Here is a 21115-nt window from a genome sequence, read left to right as displayed (position 1 = left end):
CTCCTTACTGCTTTCAAGGCGGAGCATGAGAAAATAATACAGGCGAAATAGACAGTAAACCTCCCCCCCCCCCCACACACTGAAGAAAAATTATAAAATAATATTATAGTATTTTGTGGCATTAAAAATGTCCTGCCAGCCACTGAAAGAGTTAAACCTGAACACGTCTCTCATTATCATTGTGAATGATGTCAACCCCCCCCCCCTCCCACTTCAGGGTGTAGCGTCACAGAATTTCCTACTGATCCTGTGGACCATTTGACAGCTCGCATGCTCCCTGCTGTCCTCTCTCCTCCTCCACTGCAGTCGCTTGTTGGAGCTGGCAGCGGGCTCTCCCTGTTGGGGAGTGGAGCGGCAGCACCACAGACACGGTGCAGACCAGGGCTCACGGGTTTGCTTGTTGATTCACATTGTTAGCAGCACACGGCGCTGCACAGCAGCTAACGACCATTTTGAGATCGTGCATGCCCAGAACAGTCTGCTCCGAATTGGGGAGAGATGCTGTCCCCGTGTTGTTTGTGGTGAGTTGACAGGGGGAGACCTCTGACTATTTAGCATGTTCTAACTCCCTCCCTCCCTCTTTCCCTCCGCCTTTCCCGAGCTTTTTAATTGATATTCATAACCCGACTGGAAATTGATTCCTGCAAGAGCAGCTCTCGGAGTCTACAACTAACTTCTGTCCTTGTCAAACTTGGAAGAGTTAAATTAGCAAAAAGGTAACTCGCAGCTGAAATATCACGTTGGTCTTTTGTGGACTGGCTGTTGTGTGATTTAGGAAAATGGTTCAGAAAAGTTGAATTGATATTAAGGGGCTGGGATTTTGATCTGTTTGAGCTAGTGTCAGAAATGCTTGGAGCAGAGTTGAGTTAAGTATCTAACAAAAAAAAAGTATCGTGCTTTATTGCAATATGGAAATTAATTAATGGAAGAATTGTTGAGTCACCCCGTGTTCCAGTCGGTGATATGGGAGATTCATTCGCCTCTTGTGTACTGTGGCTCGGGAAAGACTTCAGAGGCGAGGAGGCAGCTTGTGCCCCGGGTGCAGGTCCCAGTGATGGAGTGGATTGGTGCCCTGGTCACGATGGGTGAAGTGTACTCAGTGAGATTTGTACCTTTCCGCTTCACAGAGCGGAAAAATAAAGGGCTGGAAATCAGGACTCCATTCTGTGCAGTGTCCGGGGTCTGTGCAGCACATAAAGGTCATGGGATTGCACAGATCAGTCGGTCCTTAATTTATACCGGCATGTAGTGATTGCATATAATGGTCCAAATCAGAGAACGCACTCAGTGTGTTTTATTGCCACAGGCGGGCATATTGATCTTCTGCTGCTAACTCCCTTGCATCAGCCTCTCCACCTATTATGTACAGCCTTGGATCATCGAGTAAGTCTAATGCATTGTGGAGCATTATTGCTGCACTATTAGGGGAAAAAAGCAGTCTGACCCGGCATCGGTGCAGGTCCTGAAAACAGACGCAGAAACAGATCTGGCAAAGTTCCTGCAGCAGCGATCTGGGCACAGTCCTGGTGCAGTGCCCTCAAAACTGATGCAGGCACAGACCATGCAGCCAAGACACCAGATACTGGACTGGCACAGTACCCGTAACCTGACCCTGCTGCAGTGCTGGTATAGCACCACCGACTGGCCCAGGTACAGGTCTGTTACGGTGCCCGCGACACGGGCTGAGGTACAAGGCAACACTCGCCCAAGTACAGCTCAGCTAAAGTATCTGGTCCAGATACAGAGCTGATATCCTACCCACAAGGCTGGCTCAGGACTGATTCAGAACCCACAACATTAAGGCAGCAATAATTTAAAAAAAGACTTGCATTTATGTAGCGACTTTCACGACCTCAGGACATTCCAAAGCGCTTTACAGCCAGCGAAGTACTTTTGGAGTGTAGTCACTGTTGTGATGTCGGGGCCCAGAAGAGGCGAGGGCCTCGGGGCAGCACGGGCCAGCCCACACTGCGATATGTATGCGCACTGGGTCCGTGCAGCAGAGCTTGGTCTCCAGTCAACTTGGTTAACCCTTACCACTGGACCAAGGCCTAGCTCTGTCAAGCCCGTGTGGTGGCTGGTGTGCAATGGCCGCCACATGTTAAAAGAATCCACGCACAGGCATCTTCCAACCTTCAATATGTAGTTCGGGACCTAGAATGTCAGGTCCCTCATTGAAACGCCTGTGAACACATCCCTTTTTGTTGTGGAAGTGGGTTATCCTCGACACGAGGGACTGCCTAATACTATATGCTAATACAAATGTAGGAAATGCAACAGCCAATTTGCGCACAGCAAGCTCCCACAAACAGCAATGTGATAATGATCAGATAATCTGTTTTTGTGATGTTGATTCGAGGGATAAATATTGACCAGAACACAGGGGAGAACTTCCCTGCTCTTCTTCGAAATTGGTAAAAGTTGTAAAAGCCCAACTGGTTCACTCATGTCCTTTAGGGAAGGACACCAGCCGTCCTTACCCGGTCTGGCCTACATGTGACTCCAGTCCCACAGCGACGTGGTTGACTCTTAACTACCCTCTGAAGCAGCTCAGTGAGCCTCACAGTCAGGGCAGCTAAGGAAGGCCAATAAATGCTCCTTTCTGACCCCGTACTTTGACATGTCCTGCTAACAGAGAGTTATCGATACAAAAGCAAAATACTGCGGATGCTGGAATCTGAAACAGAAACAGAGAGTTCTGGAAATCTCAGCAGGTCAAGGAGCATCTGTGGAGAGAAACAGAGTTAACGTTTCGGGTCTGCGACCCTTCGTCAGAACTAGCAAAAGGTCGAAATTAACAGGAATCGCAAGGGGCACTGAAAGGGGGAGGGGAGGAAAGAACAAAAGGGGAAGGTCTGTGATAGGGTGGAAGGCAGGAGAGATTTGAGAAACAAAAGGGACGATGGGCCAACTTGAGATGGTAATGGCACAAGTTAGGAAACAAAAGATGAGTCTAGCTAGGGTGTGAATGGTGGAATCACCACCGGCTGCCTTGGGAAACAGAGAAAAGAATAAAAAATAAAAATAAGGGGGGAGGGGGGGGGAACGGTTTTAACAAAAAAAAGGGAGGAAAGGGAACAAAATATGGGCAGAGGTTATGATCAGAAGTTGTTGAACTCTATGGTAGACAAGGAGAGGTGCAGGGCCCAAACTGCTTTTCAAGCGGGAGGGGGAAGCTACAGGAGGAAGTGAGGAAAATGAGTTTGAAAAATCATGAGGAAAACAGAAAACGATCTTTGAAAAGACACTTCCCTGGAGAAAACGACAGTGAATATGTAATCAAACATTTGTGTAGGTACAATCAAAAGCTGACTATTAATACAAGCCAGGCAAAAAAATTCTGCTTACTTAAGCAGCAATAAAATATGCTTGTCATCTGTCAGGAAGGAGAACATTTAATTTCACATGCACGGCATCAAGCTGTACCTTTCAAGAATGTTTAAGTGGCTGAGAGCATGACAGGCATACTGCAGTATCTGGATCGAAAAATGAAAGCAGTTTAATCAAAATGCAGTTAACTTGCTTCAAATCATTCCACCGAGCCTGATCAGCAACATGTAAAAGATAAAAATCTCATCATGGGTACTAGGTTTCACTCAAACAGTAACAATGTTGATTTTCTTCAATTATTTTGGAGAAATCACGATGAGAGACCAGGGCTGATATTGTAGGACACGACAGAGGTTCAAAAGAGATAGGGGGAAGATGATGTCAGTCAAGAAATAGTGGTCAGGAGATGCCAAGCTTGCCTGTAAATTGAGGAATTGGACAGAGAAGGAGGTCCTGACATAGAATAATTAAGGTTCGGAGATGGTGAGATGAATCTTAACTTTAACATAGCGAGAATATCGGGAGCAGGAAGAGTACATGGGACACCATATTTTGCCTTTGTTACCACTAGATTTGACTATTCCAACACACTCCTGGCCGACCTCCCACATTCGTCCAAAACTTGGCAGCCTGTGTCCTAACTCGCACCAAGTCCAGCTCACCCATTACCCCTGTGTTCGCTGACCTACATTGGCTCCCGGTTAAGTAACACCTCGATTTCAAAATTCTCATCCTTATTTTCAAACCCCTTCATGGCCTCACCCCTCCCTATCTCTGTAATCTCCTCCAGTCCCACAACCCCCCCAAGATATCTGTGCTCCTCAAATTCCACCCTTTTGAGCATCCCTGATTATAATTGCTTAACCATTGGTAGCCGTGCCTTCTGTTGCCTGGGCCCCAAGCTCTGGAACTCCCTCCCTAAACCTCTCCGCCTCTCTACGCTCCTTAAAACCTACCTCTTTGACCAAGCTTTTGGTCATCTGCCGTAATTTCTTCTGGCTCTGTGTCAAATTAATGTTTTTTGTCTTATAACACCCTTGTGAAGCACTACGTTAAAGGTGCTATATAAATACAGGTTGTTGTTGTTGTTGATTAGGGAAATTGAGATTAGCATGTTGGATAAATGCAGAATGGCTGGGAATTTCAGGTGAGTTGACTTTCTTGTGCTTCTGTTGTTTATGATTTCGCATTGCCAGGTTTAAGCTGTTCTTCAATTGAATAATTTTAAGTATTTGATCTGAATATTAGGGTCGAGTTTCTGCTTTGGGCGCAATCGGCGATCCGGGTGTAAAGTTAGCGTCAAAATTACGCTGGTTTTGAGAAGTGGTTTTTATTTCCTCAAGTATCTGCTCCAACTTATTTGCATATCGCCGAACGTAAAATCTGCCACGAACCAGCACAATCAGGTTGCGTTTAGAACATAAATTATTATTTTTTTTAAATTTCATTAAAAAATATTCCTTGATATATTTAAGAGTGGTAAAGTTTGATTAATACACGACTCACCCCAACATCACTAAAACATATTATCTGCTCATTGTCACATTGCTGCTTGTGGGAGCTTGCTGCACGCAAATTGCTGCCACGTTTCCCACATTACAACAGTGTCTGCATTTCAAAAGTATTTCATTTCATTGGCTGTAAAGCACCTTGGGACGTCCTGAGGCCATGAAAGATGCTATATAAATGCAAGTGTTTCTGTCTTTTCTCGTTGGTCCTTTTGTCTCCCGTTTGTACCATATATTTTTGTTGAAAGTTATGAAATATTTCCTTAAATGTCTGCCACTGCTCATCAACCGTCCCACACTTTATCAATTTTCCCAGTCCACTTTAGCCAACTCTGCCTTCATACCTTTGTAGTTTCCTTTGTTTAAGCTTAGGACACTGGTTTGAGATCCAATTTTCTCACCCTCCAACTGAATTTGAAATTCAACCATGTTATGGTCACTCATTCCTAGAGGATCCTTTACTAGGAGCAAAGTGATGGAAGGTGCCATCGACAGTGCTATCAAGTGGCACACTCACCAATAACCTGCTTATCGATGCGCAGTTTGGCTTCCGCCAGGACCACTCGGCTCCAGACCTCATTACAGCCTTGGTCCAAACATGGACAAAGGAGCTAACATTTCGGGGGTGAGGTGAGAGTGACTCCCCTTGACATCAAGGCAGCATTTGACTGAGTGTGGCATCAAAGAGCCCCAGTAAAATTGAAGTCACTGGGAATCAGGGGGAAAACTCTCCACTGGCTGGAGTTATACCTAGCACAAAGGAAGATGGTTATGTTTGTTGGAGGCCAATCATCTCATCCCCAGGACATCGCAGCAGGAGTTCCTCAGGACTATGTCCTAGGCCCAACCACCTTCAGCTGTTTCATCAACGACTCTCTATCATATGGTCAAACATGGTGATGTTTGCTAATGATTGCACAGTGTTCAGTTCCATTCGCAACTCCTCAATAATGAAGCAATCTGTGCCCGCTTGCAGCAAGACTTGGTCGACTTTCAGGCTAGGCTAATAAATGGCAAGTAATATTCACGCCACACAAGTGCCAGGCATTGATCACCTCCAACAAGCGAGAGTCTAACCACCTCCCCCTGATATTCAACATCATTACCATCACCAAATCCCCCACCGTCAACATCTTGGGGGTTACCATTGACCAGAAACTTAACTGGACCAGCCACATAAATACTGTGGCAACAAGAGCAGGCCACAGGCTGGCTATTCTGTGGCGAGTGACTCACCTCCTGACTCCCAAAGCCTTTCTAACGTCTACAAGATACAAGTCAGGAATGTGATAGAATACTCTCCACTTAGCTGGATGAGTGTAACTCCAACAACATTTAAGAACACCACCCAGGACAAAGCAGCCCGCATGATTGGTCCCCCACCACCACCTTAAACATTCACTCCCTCCACCACTGGCGCACCATGGCTGTAGTGTGTATCATCTACAAGATGCACTGCAGCAACTTGCTAAGGCTTCCTCCCAAACCCGCGACCCCTACCACGTAGAAGGACAAGGGCAGCAGGCGCATGGGAACACCACCACCTCCAAGCTCCCCTCCAAGTCACTCACCATCCTGACTTGGAAATATATCGCCGTTTCTTCATCGTCGCTGGGTCAAAATCCTAGAACTCCCTCCCTAACAGCACTGTGGGAGCACCTTCACCACACGGACTGCAGCGGTTCAAGAAGGCGGCTCACCACCACCTTCTCGAGGGCAATTAGGGATGGGCAATAAATGCTGGTCTTGCCAGTGATGCCCACATTCCATGAATACATTTTTAAAAAGATCATTGCTGTTGAACACTAGCATTCTTTCAGACTTTTATTTTGATTGTGATGCCCCAGAGCACCAGCGATTACTTTCTGTTTAAATGATAGATTCTTTCGAGAATGAACAAGCGCATATGGGCCTCTGGTGCAAAGGCCGTGCAGTGCAGCCTGTTTAAATATTTAACATTGCAGTGATTTACAGGAAACATGAAGTGATCAGCATTGGAAACAGAAGACATGTCATGTGTGACCAGAACAGGAGTGCCTGTTGTCCATGTTCTGGCCAGGTAGTTGGCAGGCTTTTTACAGAAGGTGGACTCGGTGGGAAAAATCCAGTTTTTATCTGTGTGGTCCAGTGTTCATCTTGGTGTCCAGACCAGGCATCATCTCAGTCCCTGCCATGTGAGGGATCATGGGGAAAGAGCAGGGGAGTGGGACTAATTGGATAGCTCTTTTAAACAGCTGGCACAGGATGAAGGGCTGAACGGCCTCTTTCTTTGTTGCATGATTATATGATGCCATGGCTCTATATGATTCTATAGGACCCTTTGTAGAATCATAGTGGTTACAGGAAGCAAGGAGGTCATTTGGCCTGTCGAGCCCGTGCTGGCTCTCTGCAAGAGCAGCTCAGCCAGTCCCAGCCCGCCACCCTTTCCCCACAGCCTGGCAATTTTATTTTCTTTCATGTACTTATCCAATTCCCTTTTGAAAGCCGCAATTGAGTCTGCCTCCATCACCTTTCAGGCAGTGCATTCCAGATCCTAACCACTCGCTGCGTAAAATGTTTTTTTCTTATGTCGCCTTTGGTTCTTTTGCCAATCATCTTAAATCTGTGTCCTCTGGTTCTCGACCCTTCCACCAATGGGAACAGTTTCTCTCTGTATCTACTCTGTCCAGACCCCTTATCATTTTGTACACCTCTTCTCTGCTCTAAAGAGATCAACCCCAGCTTCTCCAGTCTATCCACGTAACTGAAGTCCCTCATCCCTGGAATTATTCTCGTAAATCTTTTCTGTACCCTCTCTAAGGCCTTCACATCAATCTGTGATTCTGTGATTCTATATAATTCTATGATTCTAAGCAGCCAAAGACCCATCTGTTCGAACAGCATCTGTTCGACCAATCCAAGTGCACCATGAGGCAAATTGGCTGCCGTGTTTCCCACATTACAACAGTGACTACACTCCAAAAAGTACGTCATTGGGCTGTAAAGCGCTTTGAGATGTCCAGTGGCCGTGAAAGGCGCTATATAAATCCAAGTCTTTTAATATCGTTGAGATGTAATTAGCTGCATTTTTCACGACCTAATTTTCAATTCCAACTTGCTCAGCAATCTCATTAGCATGTTCTGTCACATTCACTACCCAACAGCTACCGCTAACTAATTATAATTTCAAACATTAAGAATTAATGCATTTTCTGTCGCCTTCATCAGCCTCACTCCAGTTCTTGCAGCTTCTTATTCTTTCGGCAAATGCTGGTTTCACTTTGCCGTTGCAGCTTTTGGAGTGCGAAGACGATACAAAGCATTTTAGAAATCCATTGGGGGGTGGGGAACAGGGTGGTGTTAGAGCAAACCACGTGATGGCACTTTGGCAACTCATTTTACACTTAATGGAGACGAAAATCGGGCGGAGTGTAAAACGGGCTGTCAATTCGCATTTTGCCCGAGATGAACTGCAACCCCCATTTCAAACGTGGTCCCCATTTCAAACGTGGTTCCCAATTTTTTTTCCTTTATTCATTCACTGGGCATTGATGGCAAGGCCACCATTTATTGCCTGTCATGTATCTTACATTATTATATATAACTGTATCCTAACATGCTATACATGACTGTAATAAGATATGACCTGTAACCACCAGCATACCTTACCACCACGGGTGCACTTGCAAGAGACAGGTATATAAGGACAGGTCTCAGGCAAGTGCAGCATTCCAGAGCTGTGAAATAAAGGTGCAGGTCCAGAGTGACCTTGACTTCACTACATGCCTCGTGTGAATCTGTACTGAGGGGACAGGATTTTACAGTGGCGACGGGTTACGGGATTACAGAATCCACAGAATGGCGAACAACGGATCAGATGAAAAGTACAATGCGGGAGACAATTGGGAGGACTTTATAGAAAGGCTCCAGCAAAGCTTTGTAACCAAAGACTGGTTAGGCGACGATAAGGCAGACAAGAGAAGAGCCCATCTCTTGACCAGCTGTGGCTCGAAAACATACGCTTTAATGAAGGATCTGTTGGCACCCGAGAAACCAGCAAGCAAGTCGTTTGAAGAATTGAGCACACTGGTAAGAGACCACCTGAAGCCAGCGAGCAGCCTACACATGGCCAGACACAGGTTCTACAACTACAGACGCTGTGTGGGCCAGAGCATACCCGACTATGTGGCGGAACTTCGGAGGTTGGCTAGTTTATGTGAGTTCTCCGATGAATTGAGGAGAGAAATGCTGAGAGACTTTTTCATTGAAGGAATAGGCCACGCAGGCATATTCCAAAAGCTCATAGAGACCAAGAACCTGACCTTAGAGGCAGCAGCACTGGTTGCACAGACATTCTTGGTCGGGGAAGAAGAAACGAAGTTGATTTACAATGCAGGTATGACAACGAACGAAATATCGGAAGAAGAAGTTCACAGCACTAAACAAGCTGCTACCCCCACACACAGACAAAACTGGGAGAACAGGCTCTTGATAGCAGGCAGAGGCCATCAAGGGCCACAAGAACGGCCGTTCACACCTCATCAACCCACAATGCGAGCAATCAACTACAAACTGAGACAAAGCTCGAGAGATCAGCCAGACGCAGCTCATTCTTTGGGAACTCTTTGAACAATGGAACAGGTCTGTGCTGGAGGTGTGGGGGTGGGCACTCGTCAAGGAAATGTCGATTTCAGCAGTCTGTTTGCAGAAATTGTAAAAATACAGGGCATTTGGCCCGCATGTGCAAAAAAACGGCAGCTCGGCTGGTATACGAATCGGATGGGTCGGAAATCGGACCAGAAGATGGTGGGGACAGTACCTGGGACACCGGTGTACAGTGGGTCAACACGATCAATGGCCGCTGCTCCTACAACAGGACACCTTCTATAATGATGAGGGTCCTACTCAACGGGATATCTGTCAACATGGAGCTGGATACGGGAGCGAGTCAATCTCTCATGGGCGCTCAACAATTTGAACAATTGTGGCCGCATAAAAGAGACAGACCAAAACTCACAAGGGTCGACACCAAACTAAGGACCTATACCAAAGAAATCGTACCAGTCCTCGGCAGCGCCATTCTCTCTGTCACACACAAAGGAACTGTGAACCGACTTCCCCAGTGGATTGTCCCCGGAGACCCCCCAGCACTGCTGGGGAGAAGCTGGCTGGCAAAACTAAACTGGAAATGGAATGATGTCCATGCCATGTCATTAAAGGAACGGACCTCCTGCTCAACAGTTATAAAGCGATTTGAACATCTCTTTTAGCCAGGTGTGGGCACTTTCAAAGGGACCAAAGTCAAAATCTACATCACACAAGATGCTAGACCGGTCCATCACAAGGCCAGAGCTGTACCCTATGTGATGAGGGAAAAGATTGAACACGAACTAGACAGGCTTCTGTGGGAAGGCATTATATCACCTGTGGAATTTAGCGACTGGGCAAGTCCTATCGTCCCAGTCATGAACCCTGATTGATTCGTATGAATCTGTGGGGACTACAAATCTACCATAAACAGAGTCTCCCTACAGGACCAGTACCCGCTGCCCAGAGTGAAGGAGTTATTTGCTACATTGGCTGGAGGTAAACTTTTCTCAAAATTAGACCTCACATCTGCACATATGATGCAAGAATTGACCGAGGAATCCATGCTACTCACCACCATCAACACACATCGAGGTCTTTTCATGTACAATCGATGCCCATTCGGCATCAGGTCGGCAGCTGGCATATTCCAGCGCAACATGGAGAGTCTGCTCAAGTCCATCCCGGGGACGGTTGTATTTCAAGACGACATACTTATCACGGGCAGGGACACCGACTCCCATCTCCATAATTTGGAGGAAGTACTAAAGCTGTTGGATCTGGTAGGCCTACGAGTCAAGAAATCCAAGTGCCTGTTTCTCGCACCCGAGATTGAATTTTTGGGCAGAAGGAATGCCGCTGATGGAATCCGCCCAACAGAGTCCAAAACAGAAGCAATTCGCCTGGCACCCAGGCCCCGGAATGTCTCAGAACTGCGCGCCTTTCTCGGGCTACTCAATTACTTTGGGAACTTTATGCAGAACTGAAGCACGCTGTTGGAGCCTCTCCACGTGCTACTCAGGAAGGGGAGCGATTGGTTTTGGGGGGACGCCCAGGAACGCGCCTTCAATAAGGCACGCAACCTTCTGTGTTCCAACAGTGTTTTGACTTTCTTTGACCCAGGTAAAAAGCTAGTTCTCACATGCGATGCGTCAGCATATGGGGTCGGGTGCATTTTGCAACATGTCAATAGTGTGGGCAAATTACAACCCATGGATTATGCCTCCAGGTCACATTCTCGGGCAGAGCGCGGGTACGGAATGATAGAGAAGGAGCGCTCGCGTGCGTGTACGGTGTCAAAAAGATGCACCAATACCTTTTCGGGCCAAGGTTGCGTTAGAAACCGACCACAAGCCCCTCACGTCCCTCCTATCCAAGACCAAGGCAATAAACGCCAACGCCTCGGCGCGATTTCAACGGTGGGCACTCATGCTGGTGTCCTACGACTATTCCATAAGGCACAGACCAGGCCCAGACAACTGTGCCGACACGCTCAGCAGGCTACCCCTGGCGACCACGGAAGGGTCTGATGAACAGGACTGTGAGATAGTCATGGCAATCAATGCCTTTGAGTCCACAGGTTCGCCCATGACGGCTCGCCAAATCAGAGCCTGGACGGCCAGCGACCCCACATTATCCTTAGTAAAAAGATGTGTCCTAACCGGTGACTGGGCAGAGGCTCGCGATGCCTGCCCCGAGGAATTAAAACCCTTTCACAGGCGCATGCATGAGCTATCACTACAAGCAGACTGCCTGATGTGGGGCAGCTGCGTAGTCATGCCTCTGCGAGGCAGAGAGGTATTTGTCCGGGAGCTCCACCGCGAGCACCCAGGGATCGTTCTCATGAAGACCATAGCCAGATCCCATGTCTGATGGCCTGGTATTGACGTGGACTTGGAGCTCTGCATCCGAAGGTGCACCATTTGTGCCCAACTCAGCAATGCCCCCAGGGAGGCTCCACTGAGCCCCTGGCCCTGGCCTACCAAACCGTGGTCGCGAATGCACTTGGACTATGCGGGCCCATTCGTGGGCAAAATGTTCCTCGTAGTTGTAAATGCATTTTCAAAGTGGATCGAATGCACCATTTTAAACTTGACCACAATCTCCACCACTGTGGAGAGCCTTGCAACCATGTTTGCAACGCACGGAATCCCTGACATATTGGTCAGTGACAATGGTCCGTGCTTCACCAGCGCAGAATTCCAAGACTTTATAATTGACCACGGCATAAATCACGTCAAGACGGCACCGTTCAAGCCGGCCTCCAACGGCCAGGCGGAGAGAGCAGTGCAAATCATTAAACAAGGCATGCTTAAAATCCAAGGTCCCACACTGCCATGATGTCATGCATCTTACATTATTATATATAACTGTATCCTAACATGCTGTACATGACTGTACTAAGATATGACCTGTAACCACCAGCATACCTTACCACCAGGGGTGCACTTGCAAGAGACGGGTATATAAGGACAGGTCTCAGACAAGTGCAGCATTCCAGAGCTGTGAAATAAAGGTGCAGGTCCAGAGTGACCTTGACTTCACTACATGCCTCGTGTGAATCTGTACTGAGGGGACAGGACTTTACATTGCCCATCCCTAATTTCCCATAACTGAGTGGCATGCCAGGCCATTTCAGAGGGCTAGTTATGGAGTCACATACAGGCCAGACCGGGTAAGAATGGAAGATTTCCGAAAGGGTTGGGTTATTCCAACATTCCGGTTATTACATGGTCACCATTATACTAGCTTTTGAAATTCCAGATATATTTGATAACTGAATTTAAATTCCCCAGCTGCCATGAGCCCAGAACTATCTGGATTGCTAGTCCAGTAATGTAACCACTATGCTAACGTTCTCCTTCAAATTTTGAATGAGACAAGACCATTGGACTATCAAGCCTGCTCCTTCCATACCTCATGTCTAATTCTCTCTCCAATAGACTCGACCCACCTCATTTAATTGCACGAGGAAACAACGCCAAGAACAACTTGTATTTTTATAGTGCCTTTAACGTAATGAAACATCCCAAGGAGCATTGTGCAATAAAAATTTGACACCGAGCCGCATAAGTCGAAATTAGCGCAGGTGACAAGTGGCAGGTTTTAAGGAACGTCTTGAAGGAGGGAAGAGAGGTAGAGAGGCGGAGAGGTTTAGGCAGGGAGTTCCAGAGCTTGGGGCCCAGGCAACAGAAGGCACGGCCACCAATGGTTGAACGATTATAATCGGGGATGCTCAAGAGAGCAGAATAAGAGAAGCGCAGACATCTCCGGGGGTTGTGGGGCTGGAGGAGATTACAGAGATAGGGAGGGGCGATGCCACGGAGGGATTTGAAAATAAGGATAGAGAATTTTGAAATTGAGGCTTGTTTCAGGTTTCTTCTTAACCCACAAAGGTAAATAAAAGCAAAATTCAGACTCTCTATATCCTACACTCTATGTCGCTGACAGGCTCCTCTTCTTAATCTGTCTTCTCCACGGTGACATCAGCTAAGCATCCAGCATACTCCGCATGGTACTCAGTCATTTCTCTCTGAACTTATGCTAAGCATTCGTAGCCATCCTTCTGACCAGGTAATTAATCAGCACAGCATCAAAAAGCTTTAGCTGGGATTTCAACCCACAGATTCAGGACTGTGTGGGAGGGGACAAGCCTTCTAATCTCAAGTCTTGCCTCAGGTTTGATAATATTCACATCTTACAGCTCTGCCTTCACAATTCAAATTGAATAACTTGCTTGCATTTACATTATCCATTCCTCTGAGCATTTTCAAAACCTGATCGAGCTAGTGATGATTACTGATATAATTCAAAGCAAAAAAAAAAGAAGCAACTTTAATTAATATAGCACCTTTCACGACCTCTGGACGTCCCAAAGCGCTTTATAGCCAATGAAGTACAAGTTGAACCTCTCCTCTTCTCCGGAACCTTCGGGACCTGGCCTGTTCTGGATAAGAGATTTTTCCGGATGAGGGGCGGTCATGTTAAATTGGATGGTACAGATACTGAGCAAAGGGATATTGGGACTGGATGGCCTGGGGCTGGGAGTGCAGCAGAGAGATCGTAGGGGGGCGGGGGCGGTGGATCGCAGGGTCAGGCCAGCGATTGCGGGAGTTGGCAGCGAGGAAGGACTTCAATTTGTTCATGTTGGAGTTCTGCGCATGCGCCACTCGGTGGCCGGGAATGGTTCTGGACGAGAGCTGGTTCTGGATAAGGGAGTTCTGGATAAGGGAGGTTTAACCTGTACTTTGCAAATGTAGCAATGTACAACACATATATGTTGTAAGGTAGGGTACAATTAGAATCCTAACTCGCACCAAGTCCTGTTCATCCATCACCCCTGTGCTCTCTGACCTACATTGGCTCCCGGTTAAACAATGCCTCGATTTCAAAATTCTCATCCTTGTTTACAAATCCCTCCATAGCCTCGCCCCTCCCTATCTCTGTAATCTTATTGCAGCCTCAAAACCCTCCGAGAGATCTGCACTCCTCTAATTCTGCCCTCTTGAGCATTCCTGATTATAATCGCTCAACCATTGGTGGTCGTGCCTTCAGCTGCCTGTGCCCTAAGCTCTGGAACTCACTCCTTAAAACTCTCCACCTCTCTACCTCTCTATAATGCTCCTGAAAACCTACATCTGCTGTAATTTCTTCTTATGTGGCTCGGTGTCAAATTTATCTGATTTGTCTTATAACACTGCTGTGAAGCGCCTTGGGATGTTTTACTATGTTAAAAGCGCTATATAAATACAAGTTGTTGTTGTTGTTAGTTACTCAATTAAGCAGTGGTGACTACTGGTATAGTTAGTGGTGGTTACTTGTAATCAGATACACAAGGGATTTCCTAGTTGTCTGTTTCGTTATGCAGTGAGGGGGATAGTATAGGATTAATCATGGATGGATGGATGGATGGATGAGTCTCAGTTTGAATTGAGGTCTGGTCAGAACAATCTGTTGGTCAGTCATTGTCAAGAAGCTGACCACAGGAATTGCGAGATCTCACCATTGAGGTTTTAGCTCAGTCAGCTCCTGTGGCGATCAACCTCTTGCTACTCTTCCATTTAGATCTTCTCGTACGTGGTTCAATTGAAGCTTTTCCCTGCTGAGACTAATTCCATCACTTTCACGGGATGCTGTTCCTTAACTAATACCGAAGAAAACATGATAAAGAGGATGTTATATATAGACATATTTCAAAATGTGTTTGAGAAGGTGTCACACAGAAAACTTGTTGATCAAATTAAAGAGCAATGTGTTACAGCAGCATAGAAAGGAAGAAAGAAAGACTTGGATTTATATAGCGCCTTTCACGACCAGTGGACATCTCAAAGCATTTTACAGCCAATGAAGTGTAGTCACTGTTGTAATGTGGGAAACGCGGCAGTCAATTTGCCCACAGCAAGCTCCCACAAACAGCAATGTGATAATGATCAGATAACTGTTTTTTTGTTATGTTGATTGAGGGATAAATATTAGCTAGGACACCAGGGAGAAATCCCTCTGCTTTTCTTCGAAATAGTGCCATAGGATCTTTTATGTCTCTCTGAGAGGGAAGACCTCGTTTAATGCCTCATTCAAAAGACGGCACCTCCGACAGTACCTCTGACAGTGCAGCACTCTGCACTGCACTGGAGTGTCAGCCCGGATTTATGTTGTCAAGTCCCTGGAGCGGGACTTGAACCCATAACCTTCTGAGCCATGACTAGACGTGGTCTAAAGGACAGAAAATGAAAATAGTGGTTCATGGATGTGTTTTGGACTGGTGGGATATTAACAGTGACATTGCCCAGGGCACAGAGTGTTAAGAACCATTGCTAGGACCCCGATTCCGATGTTCCAATCCACGTTTTGTGACAGAGGCAGTCTGCTAGGTGATCGACACAGCAAGGGCTCAGGCTGCGTGAGTGAGCCAGGAGCAGATGGCTGAGGAAGAATGTGATAATTACTACGTTGGTTTTGCTTAAGAGCCAGAACATAGGAACAGCAGTAAGCTGTTGGGCTCCTCAAGCCAGCTCCGCTGTTTTTGTTCTCTCTTTAATCCCATTTTCTTGTTTTTTCTCCAAGGGCTAGAAATTCACTATCTCCCCGTTTGGGGGAGGGAGGCGGGACGTTTTGCGTCAGGCGTGGAAGTCCCGCCCCGCTCGCTAAATTCTGGTAACGGGTCGCACGCCTCATCAGCGCTATGCACTGGGCCGCAGAGCGCCAGGCTGAGCGATCGCGGCACTGACCCCGCCAACCAACTGCGACCGGAGCGGCAACGGAAATGGCACGTTTTGTTTCTCAGCTGCCTCCCCTTTACATTTCGCCCCGGGAGCGGACGGGCTGCCTGGCACGCGTTCCCTGAAGCTGTCACTGTCATTGCCCGGCGCTGCTTCAGGGAGCGATCCCCAATTTAGGGGCCGGGGCGCTAACGGAGGCGATGTACACGACGATAATCTCCGGGTGCAACGCCATAAGCGCCGCCGTTAAACTCCTGCCGAATTTAGTGGGAGTCGTTAGCCGTGCTGCGCCCGGTGGCAAAGTCATTTGCTCCCCGTTAGCCCTGGGGGCGCCAACAGGGGGCACAAATGCACCCAACCTGTCCCCGAGTGTTTAATAACCTTACTTCCGAAATAAGTGTCTACCTCCTTTTTAAATACCTCAATTGACCTTACACCTTGACCTTTGTGTTTCACATCCTCACAACCTATGTGTGAAGAACTTTATTTTTTGGAACCACTTTTGTCCGACTTCATGTGAATTTTAAGATGATGTCTCCCTCTTCGGAATTCTCCTTCTCAAGATTCGCGGTTCCTCTCCTCGGGGGAAAGAGTCACTCCCTGTCCTACCTGTAACCCAAGTTTTTCCAGTCTCATCATAGCCCAATCCCAGAGTTTCTGCTCCTTATCACTTGGATTGATCCCTCTAAATTGTGTGCGGATGATGTGTCTGATTTGAGTAGGACAGGATCAGTCTCGGCTATGCTACCCACCAGGGTTGATTCGAGTAGAGCCTTGTGGTCCTATATAGGCCTATATTCCCTAGAATTTAGAAGAAAGAGAGGTGATTGAATTGAAACATATAAAATTCTTAAGGGCCTTGACGGAGTTAATGCTGAGAAGATGTTTCCCCTGGCTGGGGAATTTAGAACATGGGATCACAGTCTCAAAATAAGGGGTGGGCCATTTAGGACTGCGATGAGGAGGAATTTCTTCAATCAGAGGGTTGTGAATCTTTGGAATTCTCTACCCCAGAGGCCTGTGGATGCTAAGTCGTTGAGCATATTCAAGACAGAGGTCGATAGATTTTTGGAAACAAAGGGAATTAAGGGATATGGGGATAATGCGGGAAGTTGGAGTTGAGGTAGATCAGTCATAATTTTGTTAATGGTGGAGCAGGCTCGAAGGGCCAAATGGCCTACTTCTGCTCCTATATCTTATGTTCTTACCATCTGCTAACACATATTGGACATTTGTGAGCACTGTGCAAGTGAAGACTCAGAAAATCTATCTTCTTGTCTAGCTTCAAACATAGAATTGTAGAAATATTAGTGTGACAGGAGGTTATTTGACCCATTGTACCCGCCCTGGTGCGAGCTCCACATTGGAGTTCTTTACAATAATCTCATTACTTTGCTCATTCGTCATACCCTTTTATATCTTCCTTCTTGGAGTCTTCATTTAATTTCCTTTTTAACATTAAGATTGAAACCACAATAACAGAAGTCTACTGATGGAATGGTAACCTCCCCTCCTCCCCCGCCCCAGGAGTCAATACCTTCAGAGGAAGAGAAAATTGGTGAAAGAAGACTAAAGGACAGATCCTACTAGTTAGTCAGTGGTGCCTACATTCTAATGACAGGCAGTGTACTCTGGAAATTAGAGAGGGCCTATTTATCCTCTGTCACACGCAACCGCACCATCTGTCTCAGACATAAGGAAGGTAGATTCAAGTCTGTGCACGGAGGTAGATTTAACTTGATGGATTTCCAGGTTAAACGCCTTCCAGTGTGGTGAGAGCCTCTTTTGTTTGGAGGTGTCAAAAAACTGTTCTGAATACAGATATTGGCAGTGGTCTTGGGGGACGAGAGTGTCATAAGGACATAAGAAATAGGAGCAGGAGTAGGCCATTCGGCCCCTCGAGCCCGCTCTGCCATTCAATAAGATCATGGCTGATCTGTCAAACTGGGGATGGTGGTGTTGGAATTGGAGAAGATACTGGCAGCCTGAGTAAGGACAGTGGTGGCCCAGGGTAAGAATGACAACGGGAAGGGAAGTAAAGTCGATACATGGACAGGCGAGGATTGGCAGCTTTTTCAAAGTCCAAAATAAAACAGAGGGCAGTCCCAGAGCAGGGATGGGGCAAATTAGGCTCTACGGTAGCATAGGGGTACGGTAGCATAGGGGTACGGCAGCATAAGGGTATGGTAGCATAGGGGTACAACAGCATAAGGGTATGGTAGCATAGGGGTACGGTAGCATAGGGTTATGGTACCATAGGGGTATGGTAGAATAGGGGTAGTGCAGAATAGGAGTATGGTAGCTTAGTGGTTATGTTTCTGGACTAGTAATCCAGAGGCCTGGATTAATGACCCGGAGACATGAGGTCATCATCATCATAGGTGGTCCCTCATGTCGAGGATGACTTGCTTCCACGCCAAAAAGGTTCACAGGTGTTTCAATGAAGGACCTAATATTCTGGGTCCCAAACTACATGTTGAAGGGGGAAGCTGCCTGTGCGTGGATTTTTTTTTAAACATGTGGTGGCCGTTGCACACCAGCCACCACACGGGCTTGACAGAGCTAGGTCTTGGTCCAGTGACAAGGATTAACCAAGACGACTGGAGACCAGCTCTGCTGCACGGACATAATGCGCACACATATCGCAGTGTGGGCTGGCCCGTGCTGCCCCTGGACCCTCGTCTCTTCTGGGCCCCTTTTAAATCCCACCACGGCAGCTGGGGAATTTAAATTCAATTCATTAAATTAATCTGGAATAAAAATCTAGCGTCAGCATCAGCAATGGTGACCATGAAACTACTGGATTGTCGTAAAAACCCATCTGATTTACTAATGTCCTTTAGGGAAAGAAATCTGCTGTCCTTACCCCGGTCTGGGCCTACAGCAATGTAGTTGACTCTTAATTGCCCTCTGGCCTAGCAAGCCATTCAGTTGTAACAGATCACTACAAAGAAGTATCACAGACTGCAGCGGTTCAACAAGGTGGCTGACCACCACCTTCTCGAGGACAATTAGGGATGGACAATAAATGCTGGCCTTGCCAGTGATGCCCACATCCCGTGAAAGAATAAAAAAGAACATTGAGTCGCCGGACTGGGGAACGGGAATAGGCGCAGGACTGGAGGAGAATTCCCTCAAAAGCCCCAATAATGAGTGCATTATAAGGTACAGAAGCAAATCGGGGGAAAAAAAATGGTCTTTTACATTTAAAAGAATGGATGGATTCTTTAAGATCTGATTGACACGCTAAAATTTTCCAGACAACCCAACCCGACCCAAAACTGGCCACACAGTCAGGAGAATGTACGGCAGCTGGCTGGATTAAGATCCCCTTGAATTACAACGTATTAACTGAAGATTGTCTCGGGGAACAAGCAACCAAATACCTCCATACGGATTGTGGCTACGTGGATAAGACGCGACCGGTTCTGGGAGAAAGACGCCCTTACTCCCTCAAGAAAACTCCCAAGGTTGAAGCTGGGGGGAAGGGAAGGGCTCTTGACTTTCTGTAATGCTGTATTGTATTGCATACTGTCGACGGGTACTGCAGTGTTAGCATCTAGCCCTTCATTCCCTTTAAAAACACTTAAAACCTCACGCTATCAACTCTCTCTCTATCGCATGATTAAACATAAAAGCAAAGCTTCCACTATGCTTGTTCTGTACTTGCAGTATGTGTTTCACAGGACATTTTAATTTCCGACACTTGGCCTGTTAACGGTGCAGTAATTAATGACAAAATATTCGTTCACTTGTGTTTAATACTCAGCAAGAGGAGTTGGGTGGCAATAAATTTTAATGCTGCTGCTGGGGATCTGTGGTATTAATTTACTTATATTTAAAATGTAACTCTCTGGTGTGTACAAATACAACAAACAGAGCAATGGCACCAGGGAGGTGCTGGTGCCCTGGTGCATTGTGCTGTCGGCAGAGGTTCTGGTCTCTGCAGTCTTGCCATAGTGGGGACCATATTGAGGTGTATAAAGTTATGAGGGGCCTAGATAGAGTGGATAGGACGGACCTAATTCCATTAGCAGAGGGGTCAACAACCAGGGGGCATAGATTTAAAGTAATTGGGGGGAGGTTTAGAGGGGATTTGAGGGGATTTTTTTTCACCCCAGAGGGTGGTGAGTCTGGAACTCACTGCCTGAAAGGGAGGTAGAGGCAGAAACCCTCACCACATTTTACAGAGTACTTGGATGTGCACTTGAAGTACCGTAACCTGCAGGGCAACGGACCAAGAGCTGGAAACTGGGATTAGGCTGGATAGCTCTTTGTTGGATGGTGTGGACACGATGGTCCAAAATGGCCTCCTTCCGTGCTGTAAATTTCTATGATTCAAACAATGAATCAAGGGCTAGGTACTGACTTAAAGTGAGGGTATTGAGTGTCAAAGGGAAAGTGTCAGCAGCTTTTCCACTCTGTCCTCGGGGCTGAAGAAACAGCCTGGGCTCAACACTAGCCTTTCGCCTCTAAGTAGGATGAAAATCTTCCCCATCAGTTGACCATAAAGATCCCATGTGAATATTGGGGGAATCTAGAAGTAGGGTGCATAGTTTCAGAATAAGGGGCCCCTGCATTTAAGATGGAGATGAGGAGGAATTTCTTCTCTCAAAGGGTCGTGAATCTTTGGAATTCTCTACCCCAGAGAGCTGTGGAGGCTGGGTCATTGAATATATTCAAGGCGGAGATAGACAGATTTTTGAACTAAAGGGGAGTCAAGGGTTATGGGGAACAGGCAGTAAAGTGATGTTGAGGCCAAGATCAGATCAGAGCAGGTTCGAGGGGCCAAATGGCCGACTCCTGCTCCTATTTCTTATGTTCTTTTCACCTTTGGAAGATAGGTTCAGATCCAGCCCAGGCCACAGGGATAAAAACAATCTCCTTTCTCTCGTAGCTGTAATGGTCCTATATGTCATGAATTTCCATCTTTGTCCAGTTTCTGATGGACCCATAGCAGGAAAGTGCCTGTAATATGGCACTAAATTGGGA

At 46.8% G+C, this 21115-nt stretch overlaps 1 long non-coding RNA gene across 1 annotated transcript in view; it reads left to right on the top strand.

The window, feature by feature from the left end:
• Positions 1 to 496: 496 nt before the first annotated feature.
• The window catches only part of LOC139228145 (uncharacterized), an 89939-nt gene continuing 69320 nt past the window's right edge, over positions 497 to 21115 (top strand). Inside the window, exon 1 of the long non-coding RNA XR_011587506.1 lies at positions 497 to 521. This is a non-coding gene — a long non-coding RNA (uncharacterized lncRNA). The remainder of the gene's footprint in view (positions 522 to 21115) is intronic.

This window comes from Pristiophorus japonicus, chromosome 17 (assembly GCF_044704955.1).
Source record: "Pristiophorus japonicus isolate sPriJap1 chromosome 17, sPriJap1.hap1, whole genome shotgun sequence".
In the NCBI taxonomy this organism is placed as follows: Eukaryota; Metazoa; Chordata; class Chondrichthyes; family Pristiophoridae; genus Pristiophorus; species Pristiophorus japonicus.
Note: the sequence above shows the minus strand (reverse complement) of the source record. Positions and strands in the feature narration are given on the sequence as shown.